Here is an 8,529-nt window from a genome sequence, read left to right as displayed (position 1 = left end):
GCTACACACAGAAGGTAGTTAATTAACTCCCAGGTACATCTGAGAAAAGGCTACTTCGGGTCCGGTTAATCCAGTGTTTCCCAAACTTGGGTCGTCAGCTGTTTTTGGACTACAGTTCCCATGTTCCCTGACCACTGGTCCTGCTAGATAGGGATGGTGGGAGTTGTAGTCCAAAAGCAGTTGGAGACACAAGTTTGGGAAACATTGGGTTAATCTACAGTCCTGCAGTTTCCAACACCCGGAGAAGTCACCGGTCCCTCATCCCTCCTCTAAGGGTTTCTAATAGCAGGGGTAGGTTGGTCGGGATCTCTGGGGACCTGCAGTGGATCGCCAAGGGTTTCTGACTCCCTTTTATTAGCAATATCAACAAAATGGCTTCTCCCACCTACATAAGGCTGCTGAAATGAAGAAAGCTAACCAGGGCAGGCGTAGAATTTTGTGCAAAAGAACGGTGATCTCAGTTCAGTTCTGGTACTGAGAGCAATTATCTGGGCTCGGAATATGCTCAGAGGCACCCTGTCTTTGAATCAAAGATCTGACAAGCCTAAGTCTGCCCTCCTCTGAAAGTACAGAACGGGTGTGCCCGGGAGTGGCTTGAGAAGGGGACGCAGTAGATACTCCGCCATCTCAAACGGAAATCCTTCCTGTCCCCCGTGTTCTTTCTGCTACATCGGAGTTACTCTCCTTTGAGTTAAGGCAGGTGTAGAGAACCTTCGGCGCTCCAGGTGAAATGCATCTCCAGTCAGCCTCAGAAAGCAAGGCCTATAACCAGGGATGAAGGGAGTTCATGAATATATGGAGGGTCAAAGGTCCCCCACTTCTGATTTAAGGCAAGGGTAGTCAGCAGAGTGCCGTCCATGTTTCTTTGGACCACAGTGCCCTAGCCAAGGTGGCCCGTGGGCAATCTCTGATTTAAGGCACACCCAATGAACCATCAGAAAAGCATCGTCGGGTGCTAGCAAGCCTAGTTCCAGAGGGGATATGATGTATGCTATAATATGGATGGACCCTCAGTTCCCAAACAGCCTGGGAGTATCACTCATGTTTCTGAATGGCACATCACCGGGCTTATCCTGCTGTCACCACGATGATTTGAAAGAAGGAAAGGAAATCACCACCAGAGAAGAGAAGAAGGGGACGTCGCTGGTTACCTCCACCCAAAAAAAGAACTGCATTGAGTCAGATTTGCATTGTATGGCCATCCTCCCGCCCCCCGACGTGGATAGCTTTACCTCCCAGGGGTCATAGTCAGCCACTCCATGTGCTCATCTGAGAAGCTCGTCCCGATTACTCTAAAGGGTAAAGAGCAACTTGCATAGCAAATCTTCAACTCTGTCCTTTGCCTAGGAGGGCGGGGAGTGGAGAGGCGAGCTGGGCCATCAAAGCATCAACTACTGTACTCTTAGCCCTCCTTTGCGGCCCTGGAATGACAGCTGCTACCCCACCATTTTCTTACTTTTGAGTTGAGGCACCCAGTGCAAAGTCAGATACCTCACTGAGCTGGGACAGTCCTTTAATAATAATTTTAAAAAAAGAATTTTCACGTAGTGATGGTCTCCCGAAGGAGGAGTGGCGTGCAGTCCTCATCCCACAGACCCCAGTGACAAAATTATTGTTTTTAGAGGGCTGGGAGGGAGTTTTGCATGGACGTTTCTTGCTTTCCCATCCCTTTACCTTGTTGAGAAATATTTGATTCCTCAACTGCACACGTGGAAATGTATGCAAGTCACCAAGGCAAAACAAAACAACTCCCCGCCCCATCTTACGCCTACGACTCCGATTTTTCCCCTTTAATGTTTTTTAAACAGGACAAATCAAACGCTCTTCAATTACCTTTAAGCGAGCGATTAATAATTAGTCTGCCTTAGTATCTCCTAATAGGGCATTTTGCATATTATTGATTGACTCTTCGCTTGCGCTGTATGAAGTTCGGCCAACTATCACTGCGGGAATCATACCTGACAGAGAATCAAAAGTTACAATCCTCTTTACAGAAATATAAAACGATCCTTATCAAGAGGCAATTAACTGGGCTGTTCTCTCTCTCTCTCCCTCGCTCTCTTTCTCTCTCTTTCTCCATTGGATCAGTTTTCCTGTAAAGCCCAACACGTCCAGTCCAGTCTACAAGCACATCTATACAAACGAACACACCTTTTATCAGTGGAATAATTCATCCAGAATAATAGCTACCTCTGGTTTGGGCAGTTTCTTTCTTTCTTTCTTTTTTTACAGTCACTAACAAGGGCCGGAATCTCCATTCAGAATCTTCATGATACTGAAAAGGCAGAAAATGTTTTCTCCTTTAGTCATTTTAGTCATGTGTGCAATAAAAGGGGGAGGGGGGAGCGTTGTGGTGGGGGTGGGGGAGGGATCTGGCGTGCATTCAGAGGAATCTAAGCTGTACTAAGCAATCTTTCCTGTGCAACTTCCAAGTAGAAAGGTGTAGTCTGAGTCGCCTTTCTGACTGGCCAAGGGATTCTCGTTCTCTAGGACTTACGACCGTGAGTCCCCAGATGACTGTTCTACCTTAAATACCCCCCATACGTTTGTGATTAAGGAGAAACTGAATTCCTTGCTGTGTTTAAACACCCAATTGAAGCCCAGAGATTTTCTGCGGGTCAGGTTCCTGGCCGGGTTTCAATTTGGGGTGAGTTGTGGACAGTAGGATGGGATCCACTCGAGCACATAGCAGAGGCTGAAAATTGTTAGCATAAAACTCCCCAACTAGCGGAGTAGAACAGAAAGAACAGAACTTCAGATCATAAACAAGCGTGAGTGTGTTGGGTTGTGTGTGTGTGTAATATGCTAAGCGCGGCCACACACACATGCGCGCGCATACATACATACAGTGCTAAATAAACATTTAGTGTCCTAATGCTAAGCCTCCGGGAATGCTTGTAAAGATCCCTACCTGCCTCTAAAACGAGCGACCAATTCGTCTGCCATACTTTTTTCTTTCTTTCTTTCTTTCTTTCTTTCTTTCTTTCTTTCTTTCTTTCTTTCTTTCTTTCTTTCTTTCTTTCTTTCTTTCTTTCTTTCTTTCTTTCTTCCTTCCTTTCTTTCTTTCTTTCTTTCGCAATAGCCTTGCCTGGGAGGACTCGAAGGCTGACCTGCAGAGGGCAATCGTTGGACACGGATGATAACAAAGGCAGCTGGGGAGATTAGGCTCAGACACGTGGCTGTGACCCAGGACTGCTGCGTAGGTAGGCAGTAGTGCTTAATTAATGGATATTGAAACAAAAGATGGTGTGTGTGTGTGTGTTTGTGTGTTTGTCTTTAGGCTACATTTTCCAAGGCTAATCTAATTCATAACCGTTAGGTTTGTTCTAAAGAGATTAACCCAAACTTTCAAGAGACAGGTCCAGTTAACTCTAGAATTATCCTAAACGGTTAATTGTTTACTGGAATATTTAAAGTCGGTCATTTAGATGCACCCCCCTTCTTCTTTTTTAGTTCTCTGCTAATCAAATAGGGAGGAGTGGGAAATGACAAGAATCTTAATTGCTTCAGCCATTGGCAAGAGAAACGTGTGGGCTTTATACAGGGACGGGACACCCCCCCCTCCCGTCTCCACTCCCTCCCCCCTCCAAAGCAAGCAGTGAACCACGTCCCAATTCCCGGTAATAAATTTGCTGTTTGCTTCCTATCTGGCTATTGTCTCCGCTTTTAGAGCGGTTCACCTTTCCGTTTCAGCACCAAGTATGTGGACAGCGACACGCTAATTTGCATATCATACTCAACTCCCTTTGCCGTCCCCTTTTAAAAAAACGCGTTCACACGAAAATAATATCCGCGCTCCTTGTTTGTTTGCTTGCTTATTAGTTTTTTAAAAAAAGACTTTTGGTTAATTTGTTTTTTTTTTTTGAGCTGCTGTAGTGTACCCTGCTCCCACTCCATTAACGGCGTATTCATTAGAATAGAGGAGAGGAAACAGCGGAGTGTGTATTCCTTCCAACTTTTTCTGCATCCTTTATATATTTTAACAACTAGCCCAAACGGACTGGAAGCTGCAAGGAAATTTGGTGGTGGCAGACAGAGTAAATGCTGTTCTAAACACACACACACACACACACACACACACACACACACACGGGTCTCCCCCTCCCTCCCCTGTCTGAGCCTTAGGAAGAACGGGTGGAAAACCCATATTTAATCAGTCCATGTCCAAATTTCAGTGATCGGAAATGTCTTTCTCAAAAATAATTCCCACTGGGAGGTTGGGTGGGGGGAAAGGTCCCGGGGTTTGCTGGCAAGAAAGCGACTTTGATTCAATCCTGATGAAATTAGCAGCGCTGAGATTTTAAGAGACATTATCTGGGTGTGCTTTGAGCGCAAGTGAGATGGTATAGATTAAACACACACACACACACACACACACACACACCATGAAAAGAAGGGCGCCTAACTTCTTCGAAAGGAGCAAGACCCTGTAACAACCATACGTTCGAGACAGATACAGTCCCTAAAAAATTGATATACATATCTATTCTTACAATGCAACTTGCGGGGATTGCTAGCTCTGGTTCAAGAGCATGCATAAACACACAAACACACTCACACACCACCCTGCTAAACGGTTCTGCTCGACACATGTTTGTTATTAGAGGGAAAGGCTGGAAACACAGAGCCATTTTTCTCAGCAGCTCCCCCCCCCCTTCGCCCCCTTTTGGACTGCACGTTTACCGTCATACCACCCAGCATCGGTCCTTTCCCAATAGGAAGTCATGAATATGAGCTGTATGAAGCCTGCACGTCAGATCTTCCTCAATTAATCCACCATTAGCATGCTTGGGATCTGGTGCTTGATGGCTTAACAGGAGCTTCGGTGTATGTGCTTGGCCATCCCCAATTAAGCTCTGCTCAAAATGAACTCCGCAAGACCAGCCTTTCCTGAGCTGTCAGTGACTCCCGTTTTTCCTTATTTTAACGTTTGTGTGTAGTGGCAGGCGACAGATGGTGTAGATCAGATCGATTTGATTGCATTAGGCGATTTTTTTCTCTCTCCTCTCTCTCTTCTTCTCCCTCCTCTTCTCTCTCTCTCTCTCTCTCTCTCTCTCCCTCCCTCCCTCCCTCCTCCCTCCCACCCCCACCATCACTTCTTTTCTGGAAGCTCGCAGCATCTGAAAGGCGATCGTCGGGGACTTGGAGAGCACCAGCATCCGGGAGGTGGGAAGGCAGCGGAGCACACAAAGCCAGCCAGAAGCGCCGAGGTCCCTTTCCCAGGGCTTGTTAACACTATAATCCGGCACCAGGAGGGAAGGCGAGAGTGCGGAGCGGGGAGGGGAGGCAGCTTTCCGCTGCCCAGAGCTTCTTTCCATAGCTCATCAGATGCCTCCCTGGGTTTTACACACAGTTGGAGTTCTGCTTGAAACCAGGATTTAAAGGGTAAGCGCTTCAATAGAGGTGGATTTCTGGGAGTTGCATGGGGAGGAAGTGGCGAGGAGTGACTCTCTCTGCTCTCGAAAAGGAGGCAGCACTTTAATCAAGATAAATATTTCTCTGATTAACCCCCTGCGTGCACTTGCACCTTATCCTGCCTGGTCCACAGTTCATATAAGTCATCGCATCCCTGGCTTATATTGGTGGGGTTTCTCTTCTTCTTGGCAATCCCTAAAGCTTTATTCTCAATTGCTGGCAATGGTTTGCTCATCTCTTCCTAGCCCCTCACCCTCCTACCCACCCCAAATCAACACAGAGAAATATTTGACATTTTAAGCCGAGCCTTCCTTGCCTGTTATTCCGATCGGTGGCTTTGGGAGGGCTCAATCCCTCCAGTTATTACGGTAGGGAGGGAGGAAGATTCTAATCAACATGGCTTTCCATGAACAAAGGTAGTTAATGCTGATGCTGAGCGTCGCTCCGGGCTCCAGAAGCTGCAAAAGGTATCGAAGGAGCAACAAAGCGCCAGAGATGGCACTGGGGTTTGTGGCGTGGCATGGCGTGTTTGTATATGTCTCTGTGCGAGAGAGAGAGAGAGCGTTGAGGGGTGGGGTGGCGATGGAGCCGACAGTTTAAGGAGGTTTGAATGGAATATGAGCCCAGAGGCAAGCGATCTGGTAGGAAATGGTGTTCTCGTTAAGTCCCCGTGCCCTGCCTGAAGGAGGGACCGCTGTTGTTGGCTTAGGGCTCATCAGAGCTCTCTCGCTGGTGCAAGGGGGGGGGGGATTCCCCAAGGACGGAGCTGTCCACTCGCCCCGGTGCTGAACTGAACTGCCTTCGACCATTTTGGTAGGTGCTATCCAGCAATGTACAGTAATCACTGCATTGAAGCGGTCAACGGGCGCGACTGATAGAGCAAGTTTGGAAATGGGCGCTTGATACTCCGGGGTGGTGGTGGGGGTGGTGAGTTGGGGCTGATTTCTCAGCACGGGGAGGAAAATCGCCAAAGTGCATTTTGTTATGCGGGCTTCTGTGTTTTGGGGTAATAATAGTAATGCTACTATTGGAAAAGTTTGGCTATCAATCCTCAGCCTTTCCCCTACCACGAGTTTTTGGCACGAGGGGATTCTCGGACACGTTGTTTTCGGAATTAAGGCGAGAGAGGTGAGGTGCCTCAAAGTGGTGGCGTGTTGACTTCCCTCAAGCGGCTTTTCTGGCTGAGAGTTCAGTAGGAGGACAGACTGCCCCCGTCTCTTTTCCTCCCCTGCCCGAGCTCTCTGTAGTGTGTCAATCTTCGATTGTGCACAGCGGAGGGAAAGGAATCTGTGTGTGCTGCTGGTGGTGTTTCTTTTATAGCTGTTATTCTCGTAGTGCAGCCTCAGCCTTCTGCCTTCAGGAGGGTGAGAAATGTAGCTGAAAACTGAAGAGAAAGCATTGAAGTTGCATGTGTCATTATTTTTTAATGATTGAAATTATTATCTGTATCGTGTAAGTAGTTTGGGATGTTGTTGGTCTATATACATTTTTTTAAAAAAAGAAGAAGCAGTTATTCTTTCTAGGTCTTTGTAATGATCTGGTATTTAAGCAGGAGCTGGTCCTGAAGGAGGAAATCTGGCAAGAATAAACGCAAACATCTTGTGTGAATGTCACTTGCAATCTGATATACAAGCTGGTCAGTTACAGAGCTCTCTAGCTAGGCAGATGCCTTACAATGAGTCTTGGTGGGAGGAAGAGCGCAGCACCCACCCACACCCAGTCTTCTAGCGGCGCTTCTTTGTATTTTGCAGCCAAGGCGGAACAAAACCACCCCAAACTTACTGTGCGCTGGGATTTTTTTTAAAAGAATCTGTTTTATTTTATTCTGTTTGCTCCTTTAGAGGAAACCGAATCCTAAACCCTTATCCTCAGGGGCAACCGCTGCAGGTTCGACAAACAAAGACCTCCTTTACCGCCCCCACTCTGGCTCTTGATTGTAGAGTGTTCATTCACACGTTGTGTCTGACAATACCAGCATTGCAGGATGAGAAAACTTTTTTGTAAAAAAAGAAATGTGAATGGATCCGTACAAATGTACATAGGGACGGAGTGAGGAGGGGAGAGACGGAGGAACTCGGTTAAGCGCTTTCACTTTGGAGACATGCTGGCCAGACCGTAAGGCGTAGAGAGTATGCCTAGGATGTGCTATCACGCGTTTATCAGGCGATCTCAAAAACGCTGCTTTAAGGAAACGTCAAGCCCTCGCCACTGAGCCCCAGCTCTTTCGGGGCACGCGGGAAAGGAAAACGGATGGTTTCTATTTTATCTTGTCTTATTGCGCTCGGAAGGGACTTTTTAGCCCTAGGTTATACAGCTTCCGAGAGGCCTGGAGCGGAGAGGCACTTGCTTCTCTCCGACAGCTCCGGGGGCGCCTTCTAGCAGCTGACAACGGCGGAGAGAGTATGTTTTTTGTTTATTTCCCCCTGCGAGCCGGGACCTCTCCAAGCCCCTCGATGAAATTCTCCCGGGCGTGCGCGGTTTTCTTGATCAGATTTCCACCCATGCGCTCTTTCTCACCTTGCTAGTCTAAGCAAACAGCTCGGTAAGACTTGTGTGCTTAACTGTGCGTCTCTTCTCCAGAAATCGCGTCGGCTGCCATGAAGAGCCGTTCAGCGCAACCCCAGGGAGAACTCGAGAGAGGTGAAAGGATGTCAGATAAGCCCAGAAGAAGAAGCTGGAAGCTGGCCAGGTAACGCTGGGCGGACGGAGCAATGAATGGATGCATGGATGCATGCATGGATGGATGGGTGGATGGATGGATAGATAGACGGAGCAGTGAATGCGTATAACGGTGCTTTGGAGAGGTGCATGCAGCCGGCTTCCTGGGTGTACAGTCTTTGCATGCAGCTGATGCGTCTGTAACGCGCGCCTACGTCTTTTATGCGGATAGACGGTCTGTGGGGTTTGATATGAACATGTGTGTGTGTTGTGTGACACGCAAGCAGGCTGGATTGTCAGCTCGGTTATTTATGTTTGCTGCCGGGGTATCCAAGCACGTCTGGGGCATTCGTGGACGGGGGCTGTGCAGCGCCCAGATGGACCTGGATCAGCCCCGTCCACGCGTCGCCTGGGAATAGGGCTGCTTCCTCGGAGGGGCCACGCATCTATCTGAAC

At 48.0% G+C, this 8,529-nt stretch overlaps 1 long non-coding RNA gene across 1 annotated transcript; it reads left to right on the top strand.

The window, feature by feature from the left end:
• Nucleotides 1-3,088: 3,088 nt before the first annotated feature.
• Nucleotides 3,089-8,099, top strand: LOC117047764. Its single transcript, XR_004426758.1, has 3 exons — nt 3,089-3,203; nt 5,111-5,385; nt 7,996-8,099. It is a non-coding gene; the product is annotated as an uncharacterized LOC117047764 (long non-coding RNA).
• The last annotated feature ends 430 nt before the right edge of the window (nt 8,100-8,529 follow it).

Source organism: Lacerta agilis, chromosome 6 (assembly GCF_009819535.1).
Source record: "Lacerta agilis isolate rLacAgi1 chromosome 6, rLacAgi1.pri, whole genome shotgun sequence".
NCBI classification, from domain to species: domain Eukaryota; kingdom Metazoa; phylum Chordata; class Lepidosauria; order Squamata; family Lacertidae; genus Lacerta; species Lacerta agilis.
Note: the sequence above shows the minus strand (reverse complement) of the source record. Positions and strands in the feature narration are given on the sequence as shown.